Source organism: Pelodiscus sinensis, chromosome 3 (genome assembly GCF_049634645.1).
Source record: "Pelodiscus sinensis isolate JC-2024 chromosome 3, ASM4963464v1, whole genome shotgun sequence".
NCBI classification, from domain to species: domain Eukaryota; kingdom Metazoa; phylum Chordata; order Testudines; family Trionychidae; genus Pelodiscus; species Pelodiscus sinensis.
The window spans coordinates 19,788,451-19,809,174 of NC_134713.1; positions in this window are offsets into that span (position 1 = coordinate 19,788,451).

The window sequence follows — 20,724 nt, forward strand, 5'->3', positions numbered from 1 at the left end:
TGCTGTTTAGTGATGAGAGCTGTAAACAGTAACAGTACCTTAAAATGCATTTTTTAACCATGGAAAACACATAAACAGTATAGTCTAATGCATAAGATATGAATGGAGAAGTTGAGTTTCTTGTGTTTATTCCAGGATCTACCATTAACTGGCTTTGGTCAACTTACTCAACCTCTCTGTGCCTTGATTTCTTCATTTGTAACATAGGGATAATCTGACTTCATCACATGGTCTGACATGTTTATTTAGTATTTGTAGAGCAATACTAGACCCCCCAGAGAAGGAGAGCTCTTATCAGAGAAGGATACTGTTACTACAGAGTTGATTAATGGAACCATACCACAGGGAAAAAATATAGAATCTGTACCTTTGTCAAATTCAATGAGCTAGTGAAGAATGAGCACAAAATGTTATCTTGCTTTATAGAAAATTAAGGAGCACAGTTACATCTATCACCATAAATGGCTTGCTCGAATTGCTTGCATTCTGTGCCTGAGCCACGATATTTCATTCAACTAACCATTCGTTAAACACACATCCTGAAAGCAAATAACTTTAATGTAAATAAATTGTGAAGCATTGTTCCATCTGTTGAAAATGTGCAGTAGTAGTTTCAACCCTTGTCTAAACCAGGCGAGCTACTTTCAGGCAAGTTTGGGAGGTAAATGAACTGTCTGGCTGCTTTTCTTGGCAACATCTCTTATTAGTGGGAGGTGGCAGTAAAGAGAACATGAGGAAGACTGAAAGTGTTTACTTAAAACTTTAGCCAAATGGCTAGGGAGAGTTAAGATAAATCATAACTGTCAATGATGACAACTTTAGACTGCTACTAGTTCACTCCTGTTTATGCGATTTTAAATGTTGCACTTAGAAATGTTTAGGAGCAGACTGAATTTTTATTGACAGATGCCATGACTTGTTTAGATGTAAATATTTTGAAGTTAGTTCTAAGAGCAACATGGAAAATTTTCAGAAAGAAGGCTGTAAGGCTTCACACAACACTTGAGAGATAATATTTTTAAGAGTGTCTCTAAAGTATGCATCTGTGACTCATATTTCCCCAAAGAATAAAGTCCATAGATCAGTGTAGGCTTATTACATTTTCTCACACACAAATAAGCCAAAATAAAATGTTACAGCAATTGGCCATAGGGGATTATAGAACGGAGTCAGTTTTCTTTTGTTTTCCCCCCCGCCCACTCTTGTCTTGAGCACCTTTTTTTATGGGGGAGAGAGGAGATATTGGGTCTAATACTAACATTGAACAGTTAAGACCTCAATGTCAGCCAGAAGTTTACCCACTAGCCTCAAGAATTTTCCCCTTAAAAGTCTGAGTCATGCTGACCAATGCCATGAAATAAAGTAATATGTTAAACAGAGTGGTTGGAACAGGATTTTTAGCCAGTACGCATATTTTAATTTTAGCCATGAAAGCTATTGATAAAATGTTTTCTTTCAACATGAATGCATCTTCTAAAAGCCCTATTAGTTTCATAAAGCCATAGGATTTATTTGCAGTATAGTACTGGAATGCAAGTTGCAGGGAGCAAGGATGGTTCAGCGGTTAAGCCTTTAGCCTTGGATTGGTGAACCCCAAATCAATTCCCTTCTCTACCACAGATTCTCTATGGGCAAATCACTTAGCCTGTCTGTGTCTCTTTCCTATGTGTAAAATGGTGATCGTAGCACATTAAACATTATGTGGCCCTCACACACTACAGTGCTCAACTTTAATCATGTCTATAAGCACTTTGCTAAGTAGAGTCAGATGTAAGCACACATGTAAATATTTTTATGGCTTAGGGCTTAAATGCTGTCCATGCCTGAAAGGATGGGAGAGAAGGTTACTGCAGGTCTTTCAGGAGGACAGCAACTACTTTGGCTTCCCTTGACAGCCACATGCACTTGATGACAAAGTATTGATCTGATGAACCACATGTACTGCAGTTAATCAGATCAGGCCATGCACCCAGTCTATGTCTATACTACACTCCGGTATCCTGAAATAGCTATTCTTCATCTTTTGAGCAAGCCTGTTATTTTGAAATATAATGGGCTTGCTATTCTGTAAATCTCATTCCATGAGGAGTAAAGGACATTTCAGAATCGTGCTCTATTTCGAAATTTGGTGCTATGTAGACAGTGCCAAATTTCAAAATAAGATATTTCGAAATTAACTCGAAATAAACTACAGTATTTGCATAGCTCAAATTGTGTAGCTTATTTCGCGTTCTGGATGTAGTGTAGACGCGGCCGCAGTGAACTACTAGTTCATTGGCTGAGGACATGCACAAGAACTGGTGACCATAAGAGCCTGTATATTTCTGAGGAGCAGGTGTGGAGGAAGCAACATGGAAGGGAAGGAGCAGAGAGGAGACTCAGCTGAAGAACTACAGGAGGTCCCATTGGCAGAGGAAACCAGTGAAGATGCAGCACTTATACCTATTTCTGACCCCTTTCCCTCAGCAGTGAGCCTAATATAATGCATTAGCCCTTTGCCCACGCTAACATTCATATGATAATAAACTCTGAAAGTTCATAATCTGCAGATCCTGGCTGATAAACAATAACATTTCACAATCACTCTGGGGTGAGCAAATGGTAGCACAGTAAATTTCTGCAGTGTAAACAAGACTTGATTCAAAGATAATGAGAATGTCATGCTCTAAGCCTTCACCAGAACAAGATCCCGATTCAAGCAATGCACTTACCATACACATTCAACTTTGCAATTTGAAAGTCAAAGGAACTTTGAAGTTGTGGAACTGTTAACTGTGTTTTGTAATTTATCCTTTAAATCAGCTTCTGTACCTACTGACTGGAAGATAGCTAATGTGACCAAAATATTTAAAAGGGCTCTAGAGGTGATCCTGGCAATTACAGACTGGTAAGTCTAACACCAGTACTGGACAAATTACCATAAATTAGCGTATATAACCCGCACCCGTGTATAAGATGCATCCATGCATAACCCACATTTTCCTAAATGTGTAAAAAAAGTCTAAGATAACCCACACATGTATAGCCTGTGGGTTATATACGCTACTTTAAGGTACCTAGTAATTGCTGGCTGGCCTGCAGAGGAGGAGCCGCACTCACGTCCAGGCTCCACACAGCCGCAGCCCGGCACTACCCACCCTTCTCTGGGAGAGGGGAACAGAGAGCACAGGTGAGCTGGCCGGCCAGTGGGAGGGGAGCTGCACTTGCGCCCAAGCAAGTACAAATAAATTTGTATACCCCGCGGACATGTATATCCCATGCGGGGGGGGGGGGGGGGGGTTGTGGGGTTTGTAAAACTTTGTATAACCAGCGGGTTATATGTGCTAAAACACAGTAGTTGAAACTATAGTAAAGAATAAAATTGTCTGTCACATAGATGATCATAATTTGTTGAGGGAAAAATCAATGTGGTTTCTGTAAAGGGAAATCATGCCTTACTAATCTATTAGAGTTCTTTGAGGGAGTCAACAAACATGGGGTAACAGGGATCCAGTGAATATAGTATACTTAAATTTCCAGAAAGCCTTGACAAGGTCCCTCACCAAAGGCTCTTAAGTAAAGTAAGTTGTTATGGGATAAGAGGGAAGGTCCTTTCATGGATTGATAACTGGTTAAAAGAAAGGAAACAAAGGGTATGAATAAATGCTAAATTTTCAGAAAAGAGAGTTAACTAGTGGTGTACCTCAAGGGTCTGTTCTGGGACCAATACTATTCAACCTATTTATAAATGATCTGGAGAAAGGGGTAAACAGTGGCGTGGCAAAATTTGCAGATGATACGCAACTGCTCATGATACTTAAGACCAAAACAGACTATGAAAAGCTTCAAAAACCTCACCAAACTAAATAATTGAACAAAAAATGACAAATGAAATTTAATGTTGATAAATATAAAACAATGCACATTGGAAAAAATAACCCCAACTATACATAAAAGATGATGGGTACTAATTTCACTATAACTACTTAAGAGAGAGAGATCTTGGAGTCACTGTAGATAGTTCTCTGAAAACATCCACTCAGTGTGCAGCGGAAGTCAAAAAAGGAAACAGAATGTTAGGAATCATTAAAAGAGGGATAGAGAGTAAGACAGAAAACATCTTATTGCTGCTATATAAAATCATGGTACATCCACATCTTGAATACCGTGTACAGATGTGGTTGCCTTATCTCAAAAAAGTTATCTTGGCATTGGAAAAGTTTCAGAAAAAGAGCAACAGAAATGATTAGGGGTTTGGAACGGGTCCCATATGAAGAGAGATTAAAAAGACTGGGGGTACATTTACACTAGCTCGTTAGTTTGAGCTAGGTAGGGTAATTAGGGCAAGTGGAGTTACAAATGAAGCCTGGGATTTAAATATCCCAGGCTTCATTTGCATGTTCCCGGGCACCGCCATTTTTAAATCCCCCTTAATCCGAACTCCGTGCCTGCAGCTAATCCTAATTCGAACTACCGTTACTCCTTGTGGAATGAAAATATTTAAATCCCGGGCTTCATTTGCAACTCCGCTGGCCCTATTTACTCTACCTAGCTCGAACTAACGAGCTAGTGTAGATGTACCCTGGGGCTACGTCCATATTGCATCCCTTTTTCATAAAAGGGATGCAAATTAGACGTATCGCAATTGCTAATGAAGCAGGGATTTAAATCTCCCCCGCTTCATTAGCATAAAAATGGCTGCCGGTTTTTTTGGCTCAGAGCTTTGCCGGAAAAAAGTGCCAGTCTAGACGCGGATCTTTTGGAAAATAAAGCCTTTTCCGAAAGATCCCTTATCCCTTATTTTATTTTAGTGCTAAATTAATGCTATTATTTTAAGAGGGATAAGGGATCTTTCAGAAAAGGCTTTATTTTCTGAAAGATCCGCGTCTAGACTGGCGCTTTTTTCCGGCAAAGCTCCGAGCTGAAAAAAAGAGGCAGCCATTTCTATGCTAATGAAGAGGGGAAATTTAAATCCCCGCTTCATTAGCAATTGCGATACGTCTAATTTGCATCCCTTTTACGGAAAAAAAATGCAATCTAGACATAGCAGGCATAGAGTTTTCTAGACAGAGTTTTCAGCTTAGAAAAGAGGAGACTAAGGGGGGATATTCTAGAGGTCTATAAAATCATGACTGGTGTAGAAAAAGTGAATAAAGGAAAAGTTATTTACTTGTTCCCATAACGTAAGAACTAGGAGTCACCAAATGAAATTAATATGCAGCAGGTTTAAAACAAACTAAAGGACATTTTTTCTTCACACAGCACACAATCAGTTGGTGGAACTCCTTGCCGGAGGAGGTCGTGAAGACTAGATGAATTCATGGAGGTTAGGTCCATCAATGAATATTAATCAGGATGGGTAGGAATGGTGTCCCAAGCCTCTGTCAGAGGCTGGGAATGGATGACAGCAGAGGAATTACTCGATGATTCCCTGTTCTGTTCACTCCCTCTGGGACATCTGGCATTGTCCATTCTTGGAGGACAGGGTACTGGGCTAGATGGACTTTTGGTCTCACCCAGTATGGCCATTCTTATGAATTTAAGAATGTGCTTAAAGTTAAGCATGTGCTTAGGTGTTTTGCTGAGTCAGAGGCTAAATCAAGAGTAATTACTGATATTAATGGGATAAAAGTAGTGCAAAATTAACGCTAGTTAGAAGAGAATCAAGTCTAAACTTCATAATTTCCTTAGATTAACACAAAATCAAGTTAGATTTGAAAAAATTCTATATAATAGTTTAAAAGTTAAAACATTAAAAATCAATACATGCCTAACCTGAGAGTTCTGGAAATGCATTTTTTTAAAGAGCAAAGAGTTTGTGATTTGCATTTGTAAAACTCCAAACTTTGAAATACTTGTAATTATACATCTAATTAAGCAACTATTTTCTTTTCAAATTAGACTTGATTTGAAGTATCTGAGATTTACAAAACAATCCAAATTTAAATTTTTTATCTTCAGCTAATTTTGAATAACTTGACCAGGAATTTAAAATAACCCAATTGATATTACTCAAATATTTTCAAACAATTCTAGTTTGCTAAGAAGAAGCAGAGAAAATGTTGCCCATAAAGGAATATATTCAAGAAAGTAAAAAGAGAACTAGTAGAAGTATTAGAAATATTGGAATAGAAGTTTGATTTAACCATTACTATAGAAGCTGCTACTTGCACCTGCTATAATCGATAATAATTGTTGTCAAGGTTGTCATTATACAGACAAGCATAAACAATTGGAAAAAATGTTGGCTATCAAGCAAATGGACTTTGTTGTATACACTTTTGTAAACTTCTGCTGTTAAGGTTGTGAGTTAACACTAAATTATTGTCATGATAACGGCCAATATGAATCTCTAAACATGAAATTGTTCATACTTTAATGGAGCATCAGTGGAGGTCTAGAAGACATTTAAATCCAATTCTGAAAAAAGGCTATTGGTAGAATTTATGAAGAAAGTTGGAAAATAACCTTGGAAAACTTGCTCAATTTAACTGAGGGTACGTCTAGACTACAGGGTTTTGTCGACAGAAGTTTCACGAGGCATACCTGTGCCGATCAAGAAAGGCTTCTTTGTTGACGCGGTGCGTCCAGACTGCCCCGATCTGCCGACAAACAGCTGATCGGCAGAGCGGGGCAGCCATTTAAATTTATATGAAGCCGCCATTATTTTAATCGCGGCTTCATTTCCCTCTGCCGATCTGTCTAATCTACATGCCTCCGTCGACGGAGGCATGTAGTCTAGACACACCCATACTGTTGACAAAGCTTCTGTTGACAAAGAGTGTCTAGACTACATTCAGTTCTGTCAACAAAGCAAGCTGCTTTGTCGACAAAACCCTGTAGTCTAGACACAACCCTACATGCAATAACACCTTCTGTCGACAGAACTCTGTCGACAGAAGGTGTTATGCCTCATAAAATGAAGTTTACCAGCGTCGACAAAACTGCTGAGTTCTGTTGACGTTATGTCGACAGAACTCAGCGGTAGTGCAGACGCAGGTATAGTTTTGTCGACAAAAGTCCACTTTTGTCCACAAAACTCTGTAGTCTAGGCACACCCTGAGATCAAAGACTTAAAATAAGTGAGCAATAGAGTACAGCTTTGCTCAGAGTTGAAAAGGGTATTTCCAAGGAACTGCATTCTCATGAGTTTGGTACCTAATATACAATATAGTAAAGGACATGCTAGAAAAGTAAATACATAGTGCTAAACTACCAAGAGATAACAAGAGTGATTTAGAAAGGGAAGGTCTTGGCTAACTTGATGCTTCAGGAGGTTGCAGACAAAGTTGATAAAAAACAACGTAATTTATTTGGATCTCCAGAACATTTTGATAAAGTTCCATACTACTGGTCTCTGTTAAAGTTAAAAGTTGCCAGGATCCAGGAAAGTACATGAGAGTGGATAAAGAGCTAATGGAAAAACAAAAAACAGAAACGATGTTAGATTGTGGGAAAACAAGATTTACTGGGGCCTGACAAGGGTCAACATTTAGGCCTCTACTGTTCATGATCTATAAAAATGATATAGGCTAGTAAAATTTGCTGAATGCACAAAGTTGAAGGAGCCATGAACCTACAATGCAAAGCAAGAAAAATTCAAAAGTGGTTTTCCTTAGATTGCTTGTTTTCACTGCTCGAAACAGCACTAATAATCTACTTTGTGCTAGGTCATCAATACAGATGCATTTTAAGAATGCCTGAGACCTAAGGTAAATAGAGACAGGCCAAAAAGAAAAAGAAAACCCTTTCTTTTGGCTCATATGCAAACATTACATTAGTATGAATAAAAGTCCTGTGTTGCTTGGAACAATGCCAAAAGTCAGAGTCATTACCCCAGGTAAGGCATGTGTGAATTCCCCAGACTTATGTCTCAGTTTTTAAAAGTTCATTATTAGGCTGTGTGAATACAGAGATGGCACACCACTGAAGAAATGACTTCAAAGAAGTGAAAGAAATTCCAAACTCTGTCCTTGCTCAGTTCAACAAGATCCACAGGGGACACCTTCAAACTTATAAAATTCAGTATTAATCTCTCTCTGATGACACTGGGGGGCTATGAGTAACACTCATCTAGCCAAAGACTAGCCAACATTGGTTGTGGGTGGTCTCATTGTTAAAGCAGTGCACTAATTCCCAGAAGACTTTGATACAATTTCTGACTGTCACAGATTTCCCATGTGACCTTGGGCAGGTTACTTAGTCACTCAGTAAAATGAGGTGAGAATGCTTCCATTGTCTGTTTAGACCTCAGGCTCTTTGTGACAGTGATTATCTCTTACAACATATAAGCATAATGGTGGCCTAATCTCAGAAGGCCACCAGGTAATACACAGGATCCAGCAAACAGAGCTGGAAACAGGGGTGTTTGAGTGGAGATCAGTTGGAGGAGAAGGGACACAAGTACCTGTTCCATAGGACAATAGGTGAATTCTTAAAAAATTTCTTTCTTTGCTTTTCCTTGTGACTTTATATTCCGAGGTCTTTTTGAGTTTGTTGTGGCTGTGGCAGACACTCTGATCACTCGGAAGCCCTATTTAGGGGTGGAGGCTTCCCTGAATAGAGGGTGGGGGTTCACAAATCTGCCTACAAAGGCAGCCATGTGGCTAGTTAGCCGCACAGGATACAGCACTGAAATGATCTGAATATGGAGGAAACTTGGAATTGCCTTAAGTCAAAGCTGCGGATTCTATCTGAAGCCTGCATTCCAATAAAGGGGAAACGCTCATAGGGAAGTGCTGGGGTATGTCTAGATTGCGTTGCTCTTTAGGGATCTCGGAAGTATCCCAAAATAGCAATGCCTCATCTTTAAAAGCGCCCACTATAGCCTGAAATAGCGGGCATGCTATTCCGGTGTCACTGCAACGGATTAAGGGATTTGTCAGAATAGTGCCTAATTTTGAAATTTGGCGCTGTGTACACAAGATCAAATTTCAAAATAAACTCTTTCAATTTACACTTGGAATAAGCTATGCAGAAAGATGCTGTCTAGACACACCCTTGCAGACCAAACCGGGTGATCAAGCATCCCAGACAAGTATTAAGAGCAAAGAGAAAGCCTACAAGGCTTGTAGGATGGATGAGCAAGTAAAGCTCCCTCTGAGGTCAGAAAGTGTAGGATAAAAGTGAAAATTTCCAAAAACCAAGCAGAGTTGGATTTGCCAAGGAAATTGAAGCCAACAGTAAAAGGGTTTTCAGCCTTATAAAAAAAGGGGAAAAAAAGAAATGGGACAATTAAGCACTGAGAATGGAGAAGAGATTAAGGATAATCTAGGCATGACCTGCCACCTAAAGGAATGTGTTCTCTCAATTTTTCAGAAGGGTAATGAGGATCTTGCAGGCAGTGGAAAGGTGGCTAATGGGAATCAGAATATGGAAGCAGAAATTACCACATCTGAGTTGTAAATGAAATTCAGACAGTTTAATGGGCCCAAATCAGGGGACCCAGATAATCCCCATCAAGATTATTAAAGGATTGGTGCAAGAAACTGCAAGACCAATAACAAGAACATTTAATGAATCTGTAAACTCAGGGACTGGACAATTCCAATAATATCTATTTCTGAGAAAAGAAAAAACATTGGAAACTACAGGCCTGTCAGTTCGACCTCAACCGTGTGCAAGGTGTTAGAACAAAATTTAAATGAGAAAATAATGAAAGACACAAAGGTAAATGATAATTGGGATAAAATACGTTTAACAAAAGGAAGATTGTGCTAGATCAACCTGATCTTTTTATTTGAGACAACAACCAGTTTTTTAGACAATGGAAATGCAATAGATCTAAACTTCCTGGATGTGAGTAAGGCATTTGATAGAGTTCCTCATGGGGGATCGTTAGTTAAATTAGAGAAAATGGGAGCTAATATGATGGACATATGGATAAGAAACTGGTTAAGACTACAAGGCGTCATACCAAAAGGGGAACTGTCAAGATGGGGGGAGGTTACTAGTGGAGTTTCTCAGGGATCAGTCTTGGAACCAATCTTATTTAATATTTTCACTAACTATCTTGGCACAAAAAGTGGAAGTGTGCCAATAAAATTTGCACATGACACAAATTTGGGAGGCATTGCCAATATGGAGGAAGACCAGAATAATATAAAAAAGATATGGGTGAGCTTGAAAACTGGAATATTTAACAGTGCAAAGTCATACATATAGGAACTGACAAGAATTTTTGCTTTGTCAAACATTTTCCATCTAATTTTTCTGACAGAAAATTTGGATTTTTGTGTAATGTAATGTATTTTTTCCACAAGCATGGTATGCTTTCTATGGTAATTATTGTGCTTTTTGCTCTTGTTGCAAAACAGAATATTAAAAGAAAGTCAATTTTAAAATAATACAAGAGAGATCTATATGTCAATCAACTGGAAGAAAAAAAGAAGAAAGTCACAGGGGGTATGTCTACACTACAGCACTAATTCGAACTAACTTAGTTCGAATTAGTTAATTCGAACTAAGCTAATTCGAACTAACGCATCTAGAACTAAAAACTAGTTCGAATTAGCATTTTGCTAATTCGAACTAGCGTGTCCACACTGATTGGACGCAGGGGCGCATTTAAGGGCAGCTGAAACTGGTTCTGGCAGGGCATCAGGTCAGTAGTTGCATTGTGTGGCTGCTGTCTGAGGCTATCTGAGGCGCGTGCTTAAAGGGACCCCCCCTGGACAGCCGGTTCTCAGCTTTTCCTGCTTGCTTGCCAACCTCGCCGAGGGACAGCAAAGCGCTGGTCTCTGTGCCCGTCTGTGTTGGTGCTTCCTTTCGGGGACGCCGCCGCAGGTGGCAACATGGAACCAGAGCTCGCCCTGCACCTTCTGGTGCACTTTCTGGACTTGCTGCTGCAAGCCTGCCAGCAATGGCTGGAGGCTGCCTGGCACCACCTGGTGCACGTCAGCCCCCTGCCTCTCCACCTGGCCACCCTGGAGGCCGTGGAGGAGCCGTGGCGGCGCCCCGGCACCGGCATGCCCCACCGCATCTGGCGTCTGGACACCAGCAGCGACTGGTGGGACCGCATCATCCTGGAGCGCTGGGAAGACCGACAGTGGACCCAGAACTTCAGGATGAGGAGGGACACCTTCCTGGAGCTCTGCGAGTGGCTCGCCCCTGCCCTGCGCAGAAGGGACACTCGCATGAGGCCCGCCATCCCCCTCCAGAAGCGGGTGGCCATTGCCCTCTGGAAGCTCTCCACACCAGACAGCTACCGATCCGTCGGGAACCAGTTCGGCGTGGGGAGATCCACCGTCAGAGCGGTGCTCATGCAGGTATGGCACTCATCGGCCACTGCGCCGGGGGGGGAGGGGGGCTGCAAGGAGGGGATGGGCTGCCCCAGGGACAAAGGGAGGGCAGGAGGAGGCGAAAGTGCCCCACACTGGAGGGGTCAGTCTGTCCCGGCCGTACTACACGCCACCAGGGGGGTTGCTTCCCGGAGTGGGGCGTGGGGCACTGCCAGGGCACGAATGCTCCCAGCCACCCATGCGCCCCACTGATTGGCGCTTTGCTGTGTCTCTCCGTAGGTGGTCAAGGCCATCAATCGGGTGCTGCTCCGCAGGGTGGTCCGCCTCGCCGACCCGGACGCCATCATCTGGGGATTCGGCGCCCTCGGCTTCCCAAACTGCGGGGGGGGCCATCGACGGGACGCACATCCCCATCCGTGCCCCAGAACACCAGGCCTCCCGTTACGTGAACCGCAAGGGGTACTTCTCCATGATCCTGCAGGCTGTGTGTGACCACTAGGGACAGTTCACGGACATTAATGTGGGCTGGTCCGGCAAAGCACACGACGCCCGGGTGTACCGCAACTCCTCCATGTGCCAGTGGCTGCAGGACGGGACCTTCTTCCCCGACCGCCACATCAGGGTCGGGGACGTGGACATGCCCGTCTGCCTGGTGGGGGATGCCGCCTACCCACTGCAGCCGTGGCTCATGAAGCCCTACACGGGGCACCTCAATCCCTCCCGCCAGGCCTTCAATGCCAGGCTGACCAGGGCCCGCATCGTGGTGGAGGGGGCCTTCGGGCAACTGAAAGCCCGCTTTCAATGCCTCCTCACCCGTCTGGACCCGGCCGAGCACAACATCCCTCCGTGGTGGCAGCATGTTGTGTGCTCCACAATTTATGTGAGCGAAAGGGGGAGGCTTTCCTGCCAGCCTGGATGGCTGAGGCTGACCTCATGGCTGGCCACTACGGTCAGCCCCGCACCGCCGCCGTCTGGGAAGCCCAGCGGGGGGTCGTCCGGATCTGGGAAGCCCTGCGGGAGAGCTTCCTGGTGGAGGAGGAGGACTGACCTCTCCCTTGCATGCCCCACTGGGGCCGTCTTCCACCCTACCCCCCTTCCCCTTTCCCCTCCCTACCTACTGTCAAATAAAGACACCTGTTTTTCAAACAAAAATGTCTTTTTATTTAACATAACTGGGGTGGGGGAGGGAGAGGGAAGAGTGGGAGAGCGGAGGGGGAACCCTGGGACGAGGGAGCTGGAAGGGGAGGGAAGGGAGGAAGGGAAAGGAAAGCTCAGGGGTGAAGGTCCAGCTGGCTCTCCCGTCTTGCAACTCTGTGGGTCTGGGGGCGTTGGTGGGGAATGGTTGTGGAGGGTGGGACAGGAGGGACGGGGGTGTGGAGGAAGCAGGAGCAAGAGCAGGGGGAGCAGGAGCAGGGGGAGCAGGAGCCGGAGCAGGAGGAATTGGGAGGTGGCCTCGCAGGGCACAGCCCTGCTCCTCCAGTGCCTCCAAGCTCCTCCGGCGCAGCCTCAGGTCCTCCTGGACCCAGTGGTCCTGGATGCGGAGCTGGTGATCCAGGAAGTGGAGGTGCCGCCGCTGGTGGTACTCCTGGTTCCTGGCTCTCCTGCTGACCCGGGCGCGGGCGGCTGCTGCAGGCGGGGTGGTGCGCCCTGCAGGCCCAGGTGCTGTGGCTGTGGTGAAACAAGACCAGCGGTCAATTACCCCAGGGGCCCAGGTATGTGAAACCCAGCCCCCCTCTGCAAGGCCAGGGCCCCTGCAGGATCCCCAGCTGCTGCTCCGTGGTGGGCAAGGCCCAGGCACACGGTCCCTGGGCTCCCTCTCGCCCCAGCCCCCCATACACATAAGGGGAGCGTGATGGTACTCACATGTGGATGCCTCCCCGGCCTCAGACGACACAGGCAAGCGGCTCTGTGGGGTGCCTCGGGGGTCCTGGGTCCTGGGCAGGCTGCCGGCAGGCTCCTAGCTCTTGGAGCCCTCCTCCTCTTCCTCCTCCTCTGTGTCTGGGAGCGGTCCCTCTGCCCCGGGGTCTATCACCTCCCGGGGGGGCAGGGATGGCATGAGCCCCCAGGATGTGGTCCAGAGCCTGGAAGTGGGGGCACGCCTCCGGGTCGGCCCCTGGCAGGCAGGCCTGGGAGTAGGACTGCCGCAAGTCCTTAATTTTCCAGTGCACCTGCTCTCGGCTGCGCTGGTGGCCCCTGGAGGCCAGGCTGGCAGCCATGTGGCCGTACACTGCCGCATTCCTGTGGCTAGTGTGGAGATCGTGGACATTGGAGGCTTCCCCCCAAACCTCGATGAGGTCCATGATCTCCGCACTAGACCATGCAGGCGCCCGCCTCTTGTGGCCCCGGGCAGGCTCCTGGGAGCCGCCAGGCTGGTCCCGGGAAGAGTGGGAGGGGTGGGGGGCATCAGGTGGCTGGCTCATGGGGTGTCAGCTGCTGGGTGTGCTGGCACAGGTGCTGGCAGCCTTGCAACGGGCACAAACCCCGTAGCCAGCCCATGCCCCTTTAAGGGGTCCGGGGCCGGGAGGGGGGCATAGAGTTTCCCTGGTGTTGGCCAGAGTGGCCACCAGGGAAAGCTGGGGAGGGCTAGCCTCCCAGTAGTTCGAATTAAGGGGCTACACACCCCTTAATTCGAACTAGTAAGTTCGAACTAGGCTTAATCCTCGTAGAATGAGGTTTACCTAGTTCGAACTAAGTGCTCCGTTAGTTCGAATTAAATTTGAACTAACGAAGCGCTAGTGTAGCGCCTATGAAAGTTAGTTCGAACTTACGGATGTTAGTTCGAACTAACTTTGTAGTGTAGACATACCCAGGTGTACTCGTCAAACACTACGCTCTGGTCTACACTTGGACCTTATTCTAAGTTTGAACTTATAAGCGGTACGTCTACGCTACCAAGACTGTTATTTTGAAATAATGGGTTGTGGAATTTGAACTCTGTACTCCTGCTTTTCACAAGGAGCAACACTAATTCCAAAATAATAATTTTCAATAACCTTAGTGTAGATGCTCCAGTGCCCCTATTTCAAACTTATTGGCCTCTGGAGCTGCATCTACACTTCAGGGCTTAACTCAAAATAAGCTACACAAATTGAGCTATGTCAATTGCATATCTTATTTCAAAATAGCTTATTTCAAAATAGGAAGTGTCTGTGCAGCACTTTTTTCGAAATAGAGCACTCTTCCTCCAACTTCCCTTATTCCTCGTACAGTAAGGGTTACTGGAATCAGAGTAAGAAGTCCTCCGGCATGACAGTATTTTGGCACTATTTTGAAATAACTGCCTGCTGTGTTGACGTGGACTAAGTTATTTCAGAATAATGCTTGTTATTTTGAAGTAATGTTGCAGTGAAGACATACTCTTCCGCAGCTCCCCAGTGCTTTCTGGGGCTTTAAGTCTGAGGTAGCATGTCCATATTAATGGAGCCTGCCTCAGACTAATTTGAGACTTCCCCACAGTGAGGACATGCTAGTTTGTATGTGTTAAATCAAGAGTTCTTAAGTAGAATTTAGTAATTTTGAAATAGTTCCCTAGTGTAGATATGGCCAAGATCATTATAAGTCACCAATGTTTTGCAATAGTGAAAAAAAGGCTAATGCAATCCTAGGGTGCAATGGCCCAGGTCATAAGGAAGCTGTTGTATACTCCTAATAATTTTTTTCTGCCCTCTCTGAACCTTTTCTAATTCTAATTCCAATTCTAATCCTAATATTATGTAGAAACTTGGCTTGTTTAACCTATTTAAACAAAGGCTGAGGGGAAATATGATGGTATTCTGAAAATAAATCAGAGAGATATACTTCAGGAAGAGAGAGGAGTTAAGTTAAGTTAGTGGGCAGAAGAACAAGAGGATATAAACCAACCATCAACAAGTTTAGGCTTAAAATTAGATGAAAGTTTCTAGCCATCGGAGAAGTGAAATTCTGGAACAGCTTTCCAAAGAGAGCAATGGGAGCAAAAACCCCAAGACCGACCTTGATACATTTATGCAGGGAATGGTATGAGGAGATTACCTATGATGACTTGTAGCCCATCTCTGACTGCTAATAGAATATATTTACAATAGACAGAAATGGGATAATAGATACAAAGGATAATAAATTACAACAGCAAATTCTTTCCCAGTTATCTGACTGGTGGCTCTTGCCAACAGACCTTGGGTCTAACTGGTTGCTGTGACTGGCATCAGAAAGGAATTTTTCCCCAGGTCAGATTGGCAGAGAGCCTTTTTGTTTTGTGTTGCCTACTTCAATATACAGCACAAGTCACTCACTGGTTTTAAACTAGAGTAAATGGTGGGTTCTCTGAGGTGAACAAGGGTGCCATTTTGGAAGGGCGGGGAGGAGGGATGGGGGGCAGCTGTGCATATCAGAAAGTAGCTTGCTTTTCTTCCCATTCTTTGACTATCACGGAGCAAGGGAAAAGTACATGGATTTTGTGAATTACTCCTCTGCCCTCTCCCTTCACCAGCCAGGAGTAAGAGACACAAAGAGAAGCCGTATACTTTTCCCTTGCTCTCTGATAGTCAGAAAAGCAGGAAGAAAAGCAAGCAGTGTCCCAGTACATACGGCTGTTCCCCCCACCATCCCAAAATGACACCTTTGAAGGTGAAGTTTTTAACTCATGATGAAAGGGCTTCAGTAACTCAGACAGAGGTTATGGGCCTGTTACAGTAGGGGGTGGGTGAGGTTTTGTGATCTGAGATATCAAGGGAGTCAGACTATAGATGATCATGGTCATATCTTCTGACCTTAAAATTTACAAATCTCTGAGCAAGTTAAAAACTAAGTTGATTTTCTTTAAGTTCTTTTCGAACCCAAATTAGCTTACCCAAGTTATAAAGACTCCTTTTTTTGGCAATGTAGGTATATCCTAAGCTTTGAACTAGAAATTCTGAGAATCTTACCTTTTTTTTCTTTTATAAATGAAAATTGCTTTAAAACAGTTTTTTCAATTAATGTAAGTAGTAGTGAATTTTGCACTTTTCCTTTAGTCCCTTTTATATTTTATAAGGAAAACATCATTTTATGAAATTAATTCTTTGTTATTGAGCAGCAAAAGCTATGTCATATTTCTTTTTTTTAGTATGTTAATTGGGAAGATGCTGGATCTGAAATTTGGGACACATCAATAGGTCAAACATTTTCCATCCAAATTATTTTGACAGCAAATTTGGATTTCATATAATTTTTTTCACAATCAGTGTATGCCTAAGTGTTTATGTTTTTTGTTGTTGTTGCAGAGCAGAACTCTAAAATTCAATTTTGAACTCAAGTTTTAAATACAACAGATAACTATCTAATAATATTTTTACTGGGTATGAAGAAGCAAAGAAAGCTTCAAACTATGAGTAGCAGAAGTCATATCCAGCAGAGGAAACAAATGTGGTTTTAATTAAATTTCAGAGACTAAATATTAGCCAGGGCAAGGAGAAGAAGAAGGGAGAAAAGAGAAGGAAGGAATGAAGGGGGTTGAGGGTAGATAACCACATCATGTGCCATAGAAGCCATAATTTCAAAATGTAATTCCAAAAAAACTCCCCTGCCTTTGTAGCAGAATTTCTGACTGCTGAGTGACCTTCTGATGTGTGGGGGGAGGAGAAATATTCTCTCCCAAACAGTTCAGAGATGATATAAAAATGTCTGAGGTTTCTCGGTATAGAATGGGACACCGTCAGGGCAAATTCCCATTTGAAAAGGTGATAGCAAGGAAAAGAGACAATAAGAATTTATATTCTGTAGTAAATCAGTGGTCCAGTATCTTATCTTTATACTACAGCGTTTTGCCAGCTATGGTGTACCACCTGTGGAGTCTGATGATCTTTGTAGAGGAACACAAGCAGGCTTCTCATTTGTTCTCCAGAATCTAACTTTTAATTACAAAAGAATAAGGCACAAAATGTAGATGCAGAAGGTCAAGTTTCAGGACCACTGAGAGACACAAAATTCCCACTGAACATTGATGGTGGTCAAACTTACTGGGTGCCTAAGTTTTACAGTTCCATAGGAATCTATGTTTCTGCCTTTGAACTTGACACTGTTGCCTCTACCCAGGTACCTGGGAGCCAATCATCTGCCTAGCCCCAGAGCAAATCACAAACCAGGGGCAGATGGGTATTTGGCTACTTAAGTTGTACATGGACTAGGGTGACCAGATAACAAGTGTGAAAAATTGGGACAATATTTAGGATAAAGCCCCAAATATCAGAACTGTCCCTATAGAATTTGGACACCCTAATGTAACACCAACCAACCCTGGTCATCTGCCGGTGGAATCAAACCTGGAACTTCTAGAACTTAGAACGTGACTCTTTACTGTACAAGCTGAACACCAAATCACTATTAGCAAAGGCTGTAAAGGAGGCTTATTATTTTCTCTGTAAGTTATCTCAGTGCCACTACATGGGACAAAAACAAAAGGAAAAACTATGTAGCACTTTAAAGACTAAGAAGATTGTTTAATAAGTGATGAGCTTTCGTGGGCCAGACCCACTTCCTCAGATCATATTCTGGAAGAGAATTGGCATGACCATATATACCAAAGGAATACAATGAAAAAAGGGACAGTACACCATACCCAGAAGGTGTGTGGGTTATACTAGCACAGGGCTACTCAACTTTGGAAGCCTACTTTGGCTACTCAACGGGGATCACAATGATACTCACAGCACATGCCAAGGGTTGCAACTTAAGTGTGGTTGCATATAAATGCAAATATATATATATGCAAATAGCTTCTTTTCACACTGACAGGCAGGAATACAAAGAACTTCCCACAATTCCCCAGCACTCCCGGTACTTCCTCCTTGGGGACTAGAAACTCTAACACCCTGTACCCGTCTGTTTCAGCCAGGCTGTCCGCTTGCGTCTTTCAATGCTCACCTCGCTGGGGAGATGTCTTGCCACTGTGGAGCATGTTCCCAGTGGAGGCCATGTTCAATGGATCCCCCGCCTCCTGAGCTCTGTGTAAACCCAAACTGCACTGTGGACAGTTAACAAGTGGGCTGCGGGCTGCATGTGGCCTGCGGGACACACGTTGAGTAGCCCTGTACTAGCATGAGGTCTGAGTTGATAGGAGCACTCAAAAGAGATTAGAAAGTCTTGGGGGCGGGGGAAGAAGAGAAAGAGAAGGAAGGAGGAGGAGACAGAGAAAGAGAGATTATGAATATAAGCAGGAGAATTACTGTATAGGCTGGTGAGTGGACCACTCACCCAGGATGTGGGTGTGCCAGGATCAAGTACGCCTGCTCCAGTGACTTTATTTATCCAGAGTTCAAGAGTAGAGACTGAGGCAACCCACATCAGATGATCCTAAAGCCCTTAGCACATACCCACTATTGGCATCTTCCACTGGCTAGATTAGCTGACTCCCTGCCTACCCTGCTGGATTTTATGATTTGCAATCATCTATTTCTCCTCGTTCGTTGTATACGAGCTGAAGTGCCTAACTCTGACTTCATGAATTGCAATGATTCAGCTACCTAAAAGTTAGGCATCACAATGCTCAGTGATATGCTGCATAACTCATTTTTAGCTTTCAGGCCTAAAGCCCAGATATTTCAATATATTTTAAAATTAGCTGTCAATGGGATTTAAACCTCTAAGTGATTAAATTCCTTTAGAAAATGATAATTGAGCTTCAAAATCGGTTAAGTGTTGTGACACTGAGGGCCTTGAGGGTCTTGCTGCAATAAAAACAATGCAAAGCCAAACTTTGAGAATCTGACCCAAGGGAACATAATGCAACTGTCTCTCCCTGAATTAGTGGAAAACCAGAAACAATTGCTCTGAGGTGAGAACTGACACATTTATATTAATGGCTTTTAACTTGGGTATCAGTAATGATATTTTAAATGTCAACATTGTGGATTATTTCACTGCTCAAGAGCTGTGAACTATTTCACGGCTAAAGAGTTTGTCTACACAACATGGTCAAGAGCAGTACAAGGGTGTGATTTGTAAAGTGTGTTGCACTTTACCTGCCCTGTATAAACCCTGTTGGCACACTATAAAAGAAATCTAGCTTGTAATAACAGTTTCTATCTGAAACAGATCTACATTAATGCAAACTAGGAAGCGTATGCCAGCAAAGTCTACAAGGGACAGTTCAGCCAGATCTCTACGAGACCTGGAGAGTCAGCTTAAGGGTATGCAACCCCAGTTACACAAAATGTGTAGCTGGATTCCGCTTGCCTTAAGTTGAGCCTGGGCAGTGTCCACTATGAGGGAAACCAGTAGGAACAAATGCTCCTGTCAGCTTCCCTTACTCCTTGAAGAAGGAAAAATACTGGACACTGGCAGGAGCTGCCATCACCGTTCGATTTACAGGTCTCCATTAGACCCGCTAAATTGAACACCAGGGCTATGTCTAGACTGGCATGATTTTCCGCAAATGATTTTAACAAAAAAGTTTTTCCATTAAAAGCATTTGCAGAAAAGAGCATCTAGATTGGCACGGACGCTTTTCTGCAAAAGCACTTTTTGCGGAAAAGCATCCGCGCCAATCTAGATGCGATTTTGTGTAAGAAAGCCCCGATCGCCATTTTCGCCATCGGGGCTTTTTTGCGCAAAACAGTTTTTAGCTGTCTACACTGGCCCTCTTGCGCAAAAACATTTCTGGAAAAAGGCTTTTGCCCGAACGGGAACGTCAAAGCTTTTGCACAAGAAGTACTGATTTCGGACAGTAGAACGTCAGTGCTTTTGCGCAAAATCAAGCGGCCAGTGTAGACAGCTGGCAAGTTTTTGGCGCAAAAGCAGTCACTTTTGGGGAAAAACTTGCAAGTCTAGACACAGCCCAGAAGATCAACCTCTGGAGTATCGCTCTTCCAGTAAGTATAGACATGCCCTTTGAGTGCTATATGTTAGAGCCTTTTTTCCAATCACATCCCTGTACTGATACCAGTACCGTATAAACAAGGCTTAAGAAAAGAAGAGGCATATATTATGAAGACTTACATATTCTACTTAGAGTGACCATATATTCTACATAGGCCTCTAATACCACATGACTAGTATGATAGGAGTGGGGCAAGTTTGATTCATTTCTCACAAATTTGAGAAACAAAAAACAGGACTGCAGTTTCAGCTGCACCAGACTAAAACGGCTACATTTCCACCACAAATTTGAGAAACACTTCCATAGCAGGTAATTCAGAAGAAAATGAACACATTCCAATTAAATTCCAAAAATGCTAATTATGGAATACCTTGTCCACTGCAGAAGTTTTTTCTAATTGCCATGATGTAATGGTTGGTATCACTTACTAAAAATAATCTATTCCTTCTAATGTAAATGAGGATACTCTTAGTAGGCATACTAATGTCCAGTCCTTTCTTTGGGCTGCAAAATAGGGGAATGCACATGGGAAGAGCCTCCTTGCAGAGAGACTCGCCCATAAAATATTTGATCCAAAATTGTTCATACGATCCATATCCAGCCCATTGCTCTGCATAATACTACACTGCATAGAACTGACAGACACTGAACACTTCAGGCAGTGAGAGCCCA